Source organism: Pangasianodon hypophthalmus, chromosome 2 (genome assembly GCF_027358585.1).
Source record: "Pangasianodon hypophthalmus isolate fPanHyp1 chromosome 2, fPanHyp1.pri, whole genome shotgun sequence".
Classification (NCBI taxonomy): Eukaryota; Metazoa; Chordata; class Actinopteri; order Siluriformes; family Pangasiidae; genus Pangasianodon; species Pangasianodon hypophthalmus.
The window spans coordinates 28,587,913-28,601,479 of NC_069711.1; the positions used below are offsets into that span (position 1 = coordinate 28,587,913).

At 38.3% G+C, this 13,567-nt stretch overlaps 1 protein-coding gene across 1 annotated transcript in view; it reads right to left on the bottom strand.

The window, feature by feature from the left end:
• Nucleotides 1-13,567, bottom strand: part of LOC113538481 (axin-2) — an 85,333-nt gene that overhangs the window by 57,388 nt on the left and 14,378 nt on the right. Inside the window, exons 2-3 of the mRNA XM_026933577.3 lie at nt 10,603-10,731; nt 10,041-10,192 (exon numbers count right to left, since the gene is read on the bottom strand). The gene's annotated coding sequence lies outside the window, so the exon portion shown is untranslated. The remainder of the gene's footprint in view (nt 1-10,040; nt 10,193-10,602; nt 10,732-13,567) is intronic.

Consider the following 13,567-nt stretch of genomic DNA (forward strand, 5'->3'; position numbering starts at 1 on the left):
TCCAGTGAAAGGGGTGTGGCTATTCTCAGTCCCAGGGAAGGGGGTGTGGCCATTATCAATTGAATGTTCGGCTGCTTTAGACATCTTTTATATCTTGAATTGACCATTAGACATATGAGGGGTTCACTGTATCATATCTCAGGATGAAATACTGTTTCTAATAAATAGTTAATTATGTAAAAAAGAGATGCCTAACTTCAGTCCTTTCCCCTCTCTGAGGCAGATTCAACTTAGCTGACATGTGGTTAGGACCAAGTGACTCATTTACAATTTAAGACAAAAAATAAATTACTTAAATAAATAAATAAAAACAAAGGCTAATGTTTCCCCTGTTGTAACTTGTCTGAATCAATTGATAGTGGTATCATAGCAAAAAAAGGGAAAAGACGATTTTTGTATTTTCAAGGTTAATTTAGCTAACAAGTAATCCAAGTTTATTTTAAACTAAAAATGAACAAAAACGTAACAGTTTAGCTGAACACTGCACTACTATGGGACAGCCATTTTTTTTCAACAACTGGAATTTTTTTTTTCTTAGTACAATTTGATATTTTTGTACTTCCTAGGCACTGCCTCTCCAAGTTTGAAGGCTAGAAGTTAGGCGGATGAGACCTTGAGCATTTTACGAGTCACTGTTCTCTGGATAACGGCATTATTTCCTGGCTTGCATTTGTACGTAGCCACTGCTGTGGTCCAGCCTGGCAGCTGAGTTATAACTGAAGTATAAATTATGACTAAGACACAATAGACTCCTTGGAACTTGTTTTTAACTGAAGAACAATGTATGACTTTGATGTGTGTGTTTGGCAGATGCACAAACATTTTCTACCAAACTCCCGTAGAACCCTCAGTCAACAGGATATGACATCATACATGCATAAAAACTCTCTCTCTCTCTCTCTCTCTCTCTCTCTCTCTCTTACACACACACACACACAGAAAGCTTTGGTAAGAGGATAAGGCCATGAAGCCTACATGAAAGGCAGGGAGATTTGATAGAGATGAAAGAGAAAGGGGATATTCGTTTGCCTCTCTCCATCCTCCGCTCTAGAGTGTAGCGCTGCACGTTCTTTCCAAACGCTATTTACCTCCTACACTGACTTCCTCGCTCTGTCACTCACATCTTTCCCATTTTCAGGCTTCCTTTCTTTTAGCCTGTATCTGCTTCCTGTCACTTATAATCTCTCGCTCTCCCTGCCTCGTGTGTTCTTTAAATCTTGCTCATTCTCTTGATTTGCCCATCTCTTTATTTTTCCTTGTTGCTCTTTCTCTGTTTCTCCATTTTTAACATCCACATTTTTATTTGCTTCGCTTAAAGACCTAAATTATAGTTACAAGATCAAGACACTAATAATAAACCTAGAGTAACAGTCATTAAGCACACAATGAATTCTAACAGTTACACTAGTGAAGTTGCACAAATGTGTGGCGGCCTGGGAAACGCATTGGATGTTGCTGTTGCTGAATTGTAGAAAATAGCCAAAAGTCCCTAAAAACGAGTTTTATTTATTTTTTTTTACATTTCTATTTTAGGAAAACATAAACATGTACCAAAATGATGTGGAAATGTTTTTACCTAGGCCACTTTCTAACTGTACCTTGATCATTTTCATCAAAGATCAAGGAGTGTAAGGAGTCACTTTAACGAACACCGCTTTAAAAGTGTCAAAGACCTCGCTCCTTAGTGTGACTTCCTCACACAGTGAATGTCATGAATTGATAGCTAGTGCCGTTGTTCTCACTCGACATCAGTGCCTGACCTCACTAAGGCTACGTTTACACAACGATGTAGTCAAAAACGGAAAAGTTTTTCTCTTGCGTTTTCAAAAAGTTTCACGTATACACGACAACGTTTTCAAAACGATTCGCGTTCACACATATCCGCGATAATGGCCAAAAACGCTGTATTACGTATGCCAGGCCAGTAGTTGGCGCTGTCACCTTGTTAGTTGGTTGTAATATTGGTGAAGTAAATCCACACTTTGCTGAAGAAGCGTTAGCAGACTCTTGAGAAGCAACAACACTACCATGTACTCCGCCATTGTTGTGTATGTTTGTTCGTGCTTGCCTTTACAATAGACACGTACTGCGCATGTCTACATACCTAACCTATACTGTTTTCAAAAATATGCGTTTTCAGTCCCCAAAATGCCATTGTCGTGTAAACGAACAGGCAAAACGCATAAAAAGTTTCCCGTTTTTGGCTGAAAACGTTGTCGTGTAAACGGCCCCTAAAGCTCTTGTGGCTGAATGGGCAGAAATTCCCACAGCCATCATCCAAAATCCAGTGGAAAGCTTTTATAGAAGAGTGGAAGTTATTATAACAGCAAATAGGGGACTGAATCTGGAATGGGATGTTCAAAAAGCACATATGGGTTCAATGGTTAGGTGTCCACATACTATTGGCCATACAGTGTACTTATCCCACACCTTATATACCTTAAAGTAGTCTTTTAGTGAAGTATTTTTTAAAGTAATTTCTAAACCTCTGTATGCTTTTTCTTGGCACACATCTCAATATGTTCTAAAATAGCAGTCAGTCATGTTTATCATGTTATGTGAACGGCCTAGCATCATAACATTTGGTATGTATGGTATATGAAGGGAATTATGTGTCTAAAAAACCACACAGTATCTACAACTACATTCTGGTTTATATCTTTGCCATCTTATGTCTTCTGAATCCTTTGGTCCTCCCAAAACTATTTGAAATTTTGTTTCTATTTCCATCCACAAAAATGAAAAGAAAACATGTTTCAAGGCCTTGTACAATAATACTCAGTAACATAAACAGATACTTAAAAATGGCGGATAAATTTATGTTCGTTCATTTATGTCGTGAGTGAAGATTTTATTTTTTTTACTATTATATTAATGTTTGCTGAAAGATTACATATCCTTCTTCTTCTGTACTTAAAACCACAAAATTACTAGCTCTCATTTTATCCCTGCTTTTTATCAGTTTATTTTGTCTGAGGTTTGATGTGATTTGTAGATTAAATATACTTTAAAGAGTAGGCTTCCTTTACTGGCATTCAGCGAGGAGGATGATCTTTTCCCCTTCAGTTCTTTCTTTTGGATATATAGCGGATATCCTTCAAAGATAGAGGTGAAATTAATAAGACAGTAAGTGGGTTAACGAAATTTGTGTCACCTTGGCAACTACAGAATATTCATTCCACAAAAAACATGGCAGACTGTGGTAGAGAGAGAGAGAGAGAGAGAGTGAAATGGGGAATGAGTGAGAGAAAGAGAGCAAGGAAATATGTGTGTGTGTGTGTGTGTGAGAGAGAGAGAGAGCGAGAGAGAGAGATGCTGAGATATTTGGCCCCAGCTCTTACAAGGTCACTTCCTGTCTCCAACTCTCAAAGCTTTTCTGATCTGCTGATCTGGAGCAGGTCACACCTGATAAGCGCTCTGCCTCTATCCTTCCCAGCGGAAAAAGCAGCAGCAGACAGGTGGTTCCCAGCAACACCCAGCAAAGGATATATATCATGTCCATCTGTTTGCACTTAGCATCGCTTTCTGTCTCTGTCTCTGTCTCTCTCTCTCTCTCACACACCTTTTCACAATCTCCCTCTCTCTCCTTCAGCATTCCTCCTTCTCTATTCCTTCCCCGTCCCTTAGATGCTGTTTCTCGACCTTTGCTTTGAAAGCTTAAAAATATCCTTGGTGCCTTGTGCACATGGGGTTTCCATGGTGATAACAAATGGCATGATGTGTCTGTGTGTGTGTCTGTGTCACTCAAGCTGCATGCGCTCTCAGGACTGATGTTTCGAGCTGTAAATAACACACGGAGCAGTGTGACAGCAAGAAAACAAGGCCGGAATCCCTCAGATCGGTGTGACGGATGATGGTGGAAGACAGGAACGCTGGGAAAGAGAGAAAATAATGTGAGAGGAGCCTCTAAACCCTCACTCATCTGGCGCACAGATTGCCGTGTTTGTTGAAAAGAGGGGAAGAGGTCTTGGCTCGGGGCCCTCATGACCATAAAAACCAGTGAGGCAACCCATGGCCTCATGGAACACACTCTTACACACCACAGGACCCTGGGCGACTCGGCGTTTTACCCTGGGGTGGTCCACATCCACACCTACACACAGGGTGGAGGGAGAGAAAGAGAGAATATGTGGTTGAACATGTGCAGTAACAAATTCTGAGCTAAAGGGTGAGTCCATGATGCAATGCCATTTGGGTCCCACTATTTACTGATATGTATGTAATGGTAAGTGTTTCCTTCACAGCAATAATCCATGTGCATATTTCAGATAAATAACTATAAACATCAATAAAAGTGCTAAAACAGCATTTTCCTATGTCTCAGCCCACTATAACTGCACTTTACCTTGAAACATAACATTAAAATACTTCACAAATCATATCATTTTTGCATTAATGTTTCAATCTCATGCTTGAAACATCCTTTTCCATGACTCATAAATTATTGGTAATGGAAAAAAAATGACGTTTTAGCTTATTCACTCAGTCCTGTTATCTGAACACGTTCACCCCCATAAAATATTTGGCATATTCCACATGTCACATGTTTGACAGGAAGTTGCACAATACAAATTCCCTGAAGACCATGGGAAGAAATAAAATAAGTTTTGTTACACTTTTTTCTTTATTTTGTGATATTCTGAGGTCACTTTATAAGTACAACCCTGTTACACAAAGTATATATGATTTAAGTAAATCATTGTAATGTCTGTACTGTCCTCATGCTTTTAGCATAGATGCTAGTTAACCACATTTTGTGTTTTTGCTAATTCCTCGCTAACCAAGTTACTTGTTTAAGAGCAAAAATGTTGTCAGCAAAGAAACCTTGTCAAAAAAAAAGAGAGAGAGATTGTTGCCAAAGATTTTTAAAAATTTAACCTTTAAAAGTGCAAATATACTTCACTTTCACCACGCGCACACAACCGCTACGAGAGCGGCATTATTCACTTAGTCGCTTGCGCATCTTACATACATGTGGAGGATTAAAAGTGCTGTCCACTAGATGCTACACCAGAGCCAAACCATCTCTATCCATCTGGTTTCCAGCCTGAAAATGAGCTCTATCAAAGATTTCTGCCGTCGGCGTGATTGTTGTCATGATCTGTCTCAAATCGAAAAACTGAAAGCGTTTTGTAAACGTTTGTAACACTGAAAGCGTTTTGTATTTTTATAAAATTTGTATTTTTGTAAAATTCAGCTTTTTTGAAATGCTTGGCTGTTTAAAATTATTTTATTTAATTCAGTTCAAAAGAGTTTTTGACATTACCTTGGACACTACCTTGCACCCTGCTGGTGCAGCTATTTTCACTTGTTTTGAGTCTATCATCATTTTAAACATTAGCTGGAATAAATAGATTTATTGGGAAAGAGAAAAAATCTACTGAGTTTATCTTATAATGACAGTGTAAATGTATGCTCAATAAATAACACATAATCATACTGTAATTTATTGAAGGCAAAAATGTATTGTGCCTTGTATTGTGTATGATGATTTACACAATCTCGATTACAATTCAACAGTGTCTACAGTATAAGAACATATACTGTGTGTGTTTGGATAAAAGGACATATTTCTGGGGAGAAAAAAGAAGAAGTGAAATGGTTAAAGTTAAGTTTTGGCAACATAAAACACAGAGAACAAGGAGCACAAGAAAGGGGAAGCCGGCAGTCACTGATGTGTGAGTGCTCGCCTTCACTGTTCTCAAAAGCCCACAGCTGTGTTAGTAATGTGTACAGGAGCGTGAGAAGGACACACATGGACATAAAGATCACACCAGTGTGTGGATGTCCATGGCCAGTCATGCTCACAGAGCCTCTGAACGAGAGGATCCGCCTGCTCATCTGTGTTCAGCTCAGACTCCCAACGTTCAATACAGGAGCATGTGCACTGTGGGTGAAAAAAGTGCCTGTGTTCTTCTAATTTAAAAAAATGGGTTTGGAAGTGTGGCTACAACGTCATGGAGATTTAATTCATTTTTTCAGGGGAAAAGATGGGCAAAAATATAAGTCATCAATTCCACCAACATTGGTGATGTCTGAAGATGATTACTCAGGTAGCTATGAACCAGACACATTTCTTTTACTGTCCTTGTGAGGACTTCATGAGGACATAATTATTAATGTAGCTAATTAATATTATGCTACATCTAAATCCAACCCTAATCTTAATAACCAAAATTACACTTTTTGGGTATTTTAAAAAAAATAAAAGCTACAGTTTTTGCAGTAAAAAACAACACCACTATTTTCCTCATGGGGATCAGCCACATATAATCAGATATTATCAGATATTTCAGTCCTTGTGGAGACATTTGGTCCCTACCAAGATGAAAAGCATGCTCACACACATACCAAAAATTCCTGAAGGCCCAAAGCCATCTTTTGCAACATTTTTTGGTTCCTGAAGTTCTTCCTCCATTAACACAAGACATTAATTGTGCAGTGGTTTTTGTGCTGATGTGAAGAATCACAACACATGTGACACCTTCTGTCTCATATCCAATTGTACTGGTTGGCTATCTAGCTTAGCTGACTATGTCAGATGCATTTACTACTTTTAACGATAAGGATAAGCTTTACTTCTCAAAATCTGACCAACTAAAGATGCTTACCTTAAATTTGGTTTTGGAAGGGGAAGAATCAGGGGAGCATGCTTCTACATATTGACAGCTTTTAGGCTACTGTATGCAGCTGCGGTTGAACCTTTGTCTATTCTCATTGGTCAGAAAGCGTTGATTATTTTTAACCGCAGCTCTTACGGTAGTACAGACTGTAAATCCAATCACAGGTTTATATTAATGCACTCCTTTTAATACATTAACATTTCTATAGAAATAATGTACACAGGGACTTGTATGGCACATGATCCACATAAACAGGTCAACATGTCTGTAATTGTTAATGTGGTCAAGTTTTCTGTGAGGAGACGTTTATTTAGAGTTTTTTGGAAGGAGTCTCCACTGTCAGCGCTTTTTGTAACATTCAAGTGATAAAGCTTTAGCTTTAAATTTTCCGACATGGAAAAAGGCTTTGCTGGATTTTTTTAACTTCAAGAGAGAAAGAAATATATAGAGGCTGGTGAGGTAACAACTGTTTATAGCTGCTATAACTTAAGCATAACCATAAACTGATAAAAAAAAGTATTACATGTAGGTCTTTAATAAAAAAAGTTCTTAGCATGGCGAACTGCTATAGAATAAGAGGAATAAAACACTTTGGGGCTTGGGGCTTCATTATTGGAAAACACTACCCCTTCTTTGATTAATTTCCTATAACAGCAAGATGTGTTTTTTATTCCTTACTAACATACAGTACATTGCTACATTAAAATATTAGCACTGACATTGATTTGACATTTCCTAAGTAAGTCCTTTCATTTAAATTTTCAACTGCCACTCTGGACTCCATCTTGGTTGTTTTTATTTGCTCATTGACCTACAATTTGAATGGCCAGGTGCCATTTGGAAAATGGGGAAACAGTGTATTTTAATGTATTTTAGAGGGAATACACTATTAGTGTAAAATACATTGAGAATGATCTCATCAAATTTTCCTCCACACTTCTACGAACTTCACAGTACTTCATCTTTTTCACTCTATTTCATAGAGTTTTTTTTAGCATTTACACACACTTGCATTTCCAAGTATTTAGTAATTGTTGTATATATTATACCTTTCTATACCTATAGAGTATGCTTAGTGTTCTATATTATATTGTTCTAGTTTTGTTGTTCCATTATTTAAGTGTAATTTCATTTGCAGGCAAGTTCACTAGCTAGCTAAGTTTGTCCCTATGCTTCTGGATCCAAAAGTTTTATAAAATGTGTCAGTCACCAAAGAGCACCTTTTCCAAGGTTATAGCAGTTTTAGAATCTCTAAACAATGTGGATTATGGGTAGTGTTGTACTTCACCAGTATAGCTGCAATTAAATATGATTCTTGATAAAGGAAGTGAACTAAGATTAATTTACCATTGTTTATCTCGTAGAACATGGTAAGCCGATCTTCAAAATTCAAAACATTATCGCCAAGAATGTTATTAACTCTACTGCACTCTCCTCTATACCTTTCCCCAGACTTTATGTTCCCACAATGTCATTAATTCCAGTGTTGTGTGAGTAGAATGCTGTCTCAAGAATACACAAACCACATATGCACAATTTAGCTGTAACCATTCCCCATATCAAGTGTGAGTAAGAATTTCCAAATTACTCCACATTATGTTCATTTGTCCTTTTTCTTTATGGTGTAACATTTTTCCCCACCACCCTCCAACAGAACCACACCTTTATGGTAAGATGCCATAAACAGCTTGACAGTCCAAACCCCTAAACAGTCTCTCTGCCCGTGTCAGCAGTTCTACAAGCTTCAGCACTTGTTCCAAATCCTCCATCAGCCAGAAGGAGAAAATCCACTAAATCCATGAAACCCAAGAATGTATTTTCATTAAATGAGTTTATTTGATGGGATTGACAGAGCAACAATGAGAGAGAGAGAGAGAGAGAGAGAGAGAGATGGGTTTCCTTTCTTAATTCGAGGAAAGAAAACATCTCATTCTGCAGAGAAAGCAGAAATACTGCTCTAAAATCTTGTGTTGCCCTGAGCATCCTAGTAAACATCTCGGGAATTTCCAATGCACCCATATTTATATTTAGCACTCAGTCTACAGATGTCTTCCTCTAAATTTAGTTGCATGGATTGAAAAGTATCATGCTTCTGAATCCATAAGCTTAAGCTACAACTTACGGAGTTATCATACTACAAGCCCGGTGCACAAGCTTATAGTAAGAACTTGCACATTTTTTTAAATTTATCATAAACACATACTTTAAAATGCAGATGTGCAACTTTGCATGGACACATTCACATACAAGAACATGCAGGCACATCAGGGTGTGTATTTTTCTGAGGCTACAGTACATCAAGTCAAGTGATCAGCAATCCAATGAAATAAAGATAATTTAAAGCAGGCAATGATTACATAAGGTTGATTTACATATGATTTAATGCTGTTTTAAAGAAAACATTACAAATGTAATCCAAAGTGATGCAGTATTGTGCACACTGTATTTTGCCACACCTCCTACACTGACAAAGACAGAGGCTCCGCCTCCTACAATGGGAGTGACAGGACCAGACCACACCTTCTACACTGGGAGTGAAAGGATCGGATCACACCACCTTTACAGGGAGTGACAGGATCAGATCACACTTCCTACACTGTGAGTGACAGGATCAGATCACACTTCCTACGCTGTGAGTGACAGGATCTAATCACAACTCCTACGCTGGGACAGAAAGACACAGAGGCCATGCCTCCTACACTGAGTGTGACAAGATCAGACCATGCTTCTTTTTCTGGGACTGAGAAACACAGACCATGCCTTCTTCATTAGGAATGACAGTCACAGTGGCCACGCCTCCTAAACTTGCAATGATGGGATCAGACCACACCTCCTATGCTGACAATGATGGGATCAGACCACACCTCCTACACCGGCAGTGATGGGATCAGACCACATCTTCCTCAGGTGGCAGTGACAGGAACAGACTACACCTCCTATACTGGGATTGACAAACACAGAAGCCCCGCCTCCTACACTAGAACTGAGAGATGCACAAAAAGTCAACGTTTCTAAATAATAGTACGCTACCAATGAAAAGGTGCCTGTGTGGAATCTAATTTTATTGATACAAAGATGCCATGATCACCTCCCAAATTTTACCCAATACGGCAGACTGTTTTGAGTCATAAATATGGAGGCTGCTTCACTGATTGAAATCTGTAAATCTTCCCAAATAATAATGCACATGCAGGCATGCAAATTTTTCATTCATTCACATATATTCAGCCTCATATACGAAGACACACAAGCATGGAATAACCCTTCTCATGTTCCCTGTCTAGACCACACAGTGTCCTGACAAACTCGCCAAACCAAAGTTTAACTTTACCTAGCCAACAATATCACCAGATTTGATCTAATCCAAAAGCCAAAGTACAAATTTACATACATATCTCAGCTAGGAAATACTAGTACCTTTAGATAAACAGTTCCTCTGAGTGAAAAGACATTCTGGAAGGCCACACCATCCTTCTTGCTTAAATTTGGCTCTTCTCTCAAACTCTTATTGCTGGGTGTAGAAGATGGTTGTTGATGGTTGGATTTCTGCTCTGGCCTTCTGCCGCAAGCTGTTTGATGAATGGGAAAATAGAATAGTTTAGTTCTAAAGACCAATATATATCTATATAGCCATTTTAACAACAGAAATTGTTTCAAAGCACTGATGTTTTCGAGGAGAAAGTGGCAAAGAAAAAAATCCCTGAGACAACATAAGGAAGAAAACTTCAGAGGAACCAGACTCAAAAGGAAACCCATCCAAATAGTACTAAGTTTGCTAAAAGGATGTTCAGAGTCTTAATGATTACAGCAGCAGTTCTTAGTTACAAATCTACAGTACTCAGATGAGATTATCCATTGACAAAAGGGAAAAGTAACTGCTTTTGGGAAGTGGAAATCTTTAGGGTGCATATGTGGGACCATACAGAAACCAAAACTGTGGGAAGAATCTGTAGGTGTAACACTGACAATGTCCCAGTACCTTCAGATAAACAGTTCCCCTGAGTGAAAAGGGTTTTAGCAAGGTCATGGCATCCTTTGCTCTTTCCCAAGCCTCTTCTCTCCATGGTTTCTTTCTAGATTTTGAAGACCCTCTGGAATTCTCCATAATCTGCTTAAGGAACAAGAAAACAAAAACATTACTTCTAAAGGCCAACACAATTGGAAAGCAGTGACCTCCTGGGTTAATGGAATTGCGCTATTTGAATGAATCTTTAAGCAATCTTTTAGAATTTGCCCCTCGTCCATTCACTGTCTAGCATTTTATTGTCTAGCTTAGCTTTCATGTGTCTTGTGATTTGTTGGATCTGAAATGGATAATGCTGGTTGCTGTGGTCAAGGCAAAAGGTCATGGCGTCTCCTGATGTTTGGATCCAGGCTGTTCCAAAAAGGTTCTCTGGGGTTAAAGGTCAGGAGACAGTGGTAGATCTTGGAAGATAATCTGTGCTGCCTGTCTGCTGAAACCCTGTCTGAGGTGTTATTTTACCTTAGTCCATACATTCTGGCAATGCATGACATGACCTGTCCATGTGCAGTACGCCAACAGCTCTTGTCCTAGCTTGTGACAGTCTAGGCATCATGGAAGAGGACTACATGAAGAAGACTAATGTTGTTAAAAATTCTACATGCACTAGGTTCTAATAGCTCCTACCCATTATGCTGCAACTACTGAGCTCAAAAAGTATTCCATGTTCTGCTCTTCTTTTTTTTTTTTTTTTTTGTAGCTCCACTACATCATCCAGGAATTAATATTGCTACATTGTGTGAACACACTGCAGCAGAACAAGTATGCAAAACACTAAGGAAAAAACTAAGTGAAAAAAATTCATTATTTGAAATGAAAAGATAATGTGTTTTAAACAGAAACAAATTCTTTTTTTTTTAACAAGTCTTGCCAGAAAGGCTCACAGGGAATATGGTTGCAACCAGCACTGGGATTCCACCTGACACAAAGTCAAAAAAGTCACTTGAACAGGAGGTTATTACTTTCGATTTGGCAAATATGAAGCTTGTGGGATAAAGACAGACCACTTTCATTGACATGAACATGATCTATGCATTTACAATGTTCATCCATTCATCCTTAATAACTGCCTGGCTAGTTTTGTCTTCAAATTAAGCTATGAGTTTTTTAATGTTGTGGGAAATAGCACCAACTTAATTTGTTAGAAAATGTTGCAGACAGGTATGAACAATTAAAAAACAATCCCACACATTTATATTAAAACAAAACAAACAGAGAAAAAAACCCTTCTGGTTTAAGTTTAAATCTGAATACAGATACAGATACAAATATTTAGTAAGTAAGTAAAAGTTAGCATTAATTATTAAATTAAATAAATTTATTTATTTAGCACCTTTCAAGAACAGATATCAGAAAGTGCTTCACAGTAAAATATTTAGTAAAATAAAAGTACAATATAAAAGTACAATATTTAAGCAAAAGCAAGTTTAAACAGATGGAACTTTAGCTGCTTTTTAAAGATGATCTTAAATCCAATGGGAGAGAATGCCAGAGTTTAGGAGCTCCATTTGTCTTGAGCCTAGCGTGAGGAACAACCAGCAATTCCTGATCAGAGGACCTCAGATTCCTAATATTATTGTTTGGCCACAATAGCTCTGTAATATAGGCACGTGCCTGACCATGCAGGGCTCTAAATGTAATCACAAGAATCTTAAAGTGGATTCTAAATTTAATCGGAAGCCAGTGTAAAGAAATGGTGTTTCATGAGACCTTCTAGATGACTTGGTCAGAAGCTTAGCAGCAGCATTTTGGACCACTTGTAAGTGGTTCAATGATGTATTGCTAAGACAGCTGAAAAGGGAAGTACAGTAGTCAAGATGGGGGGAGATAAATGCATGTATAATCATCTCCATCTCAGCTCTGGACACAACTTGCCTGAGTTTAGCAATATTCCCCAGCTGGTAAAAACAAGAGCGAACCAAACAATGTACATGCTGATCGAGACTCAAAGAATAGCCTGTAGTAATTACGGAGAGTAGGTTTAACAAAAGAAGATAACAAAAGAAGATTTAGAGTCTGAAACAGATACAGAGTGTAAATGCATTACACCTCTACAAAAGTGTCCAATTTTGAACTGCCATTTTCTTGCACTTGCCTAAACTTTGAAGGGCATTTCAATGTGGCTTGTTTAGACACTAAGCATCATTAAAAGTAACCCAGCAATGAGTTGCACAAGGACTTATAAGACACGCAAATGCTTTACAAGTCACTCATCCAAGCCAACTGTAAAATCCCTCCATTATTTTTATCCCAAGCTTCAATCCATCTTCATCTCAGCGTATTCCTCAAGTTTCCCAATACTGTATTACCACAGAGAAGTTAATAGACAACAGGCTGTTGAATAGTGAGTAGTAGCCAAAATGACAGAGTCAGGGAGTGAATAGTTCCAGAGCTGCCTAACCACTAACACCAGTCAAGTATTTGATTTGAACCCGTCAGATGCGTTTGAAATGAAGAAAGGCAATAATTATAATCAGCACTCTTTAGTACGTATCTATGGCTCAATTCATAGTTAAGACAACATTCAGTGTATAGTCTGTATTAAATAAAGAAAAAAATGGATAAAGGAAACACAAAGGAGCCTGTGATAGTCTTTAATAAATAGGATTCTTCATGAGTGACCTCCTCCCTATTAGAAAGTCAATCAGTAGTTAGACATGCAGACGAGCAGCAGGGACTCGTGCTGCGTGACCCCTGTGCTTGACCCTGCTACGCTTTGAACTTCCCAAGGGCTGCAATGCCGCTCTTTGATGCTTGTCCAGCCTTCGCGACCAAACCCGTGTCGAGTTTTAAGGGCGTAAATAATAGAAAGCACTTTTGGGTAAAAACAACAACAACAAAAAAATTTCATTGGATGCTTCAGCATACCACAGAATTATTTAGAGAGCGTATGTAAATACGTCTTACGATCATAGAGGAATGC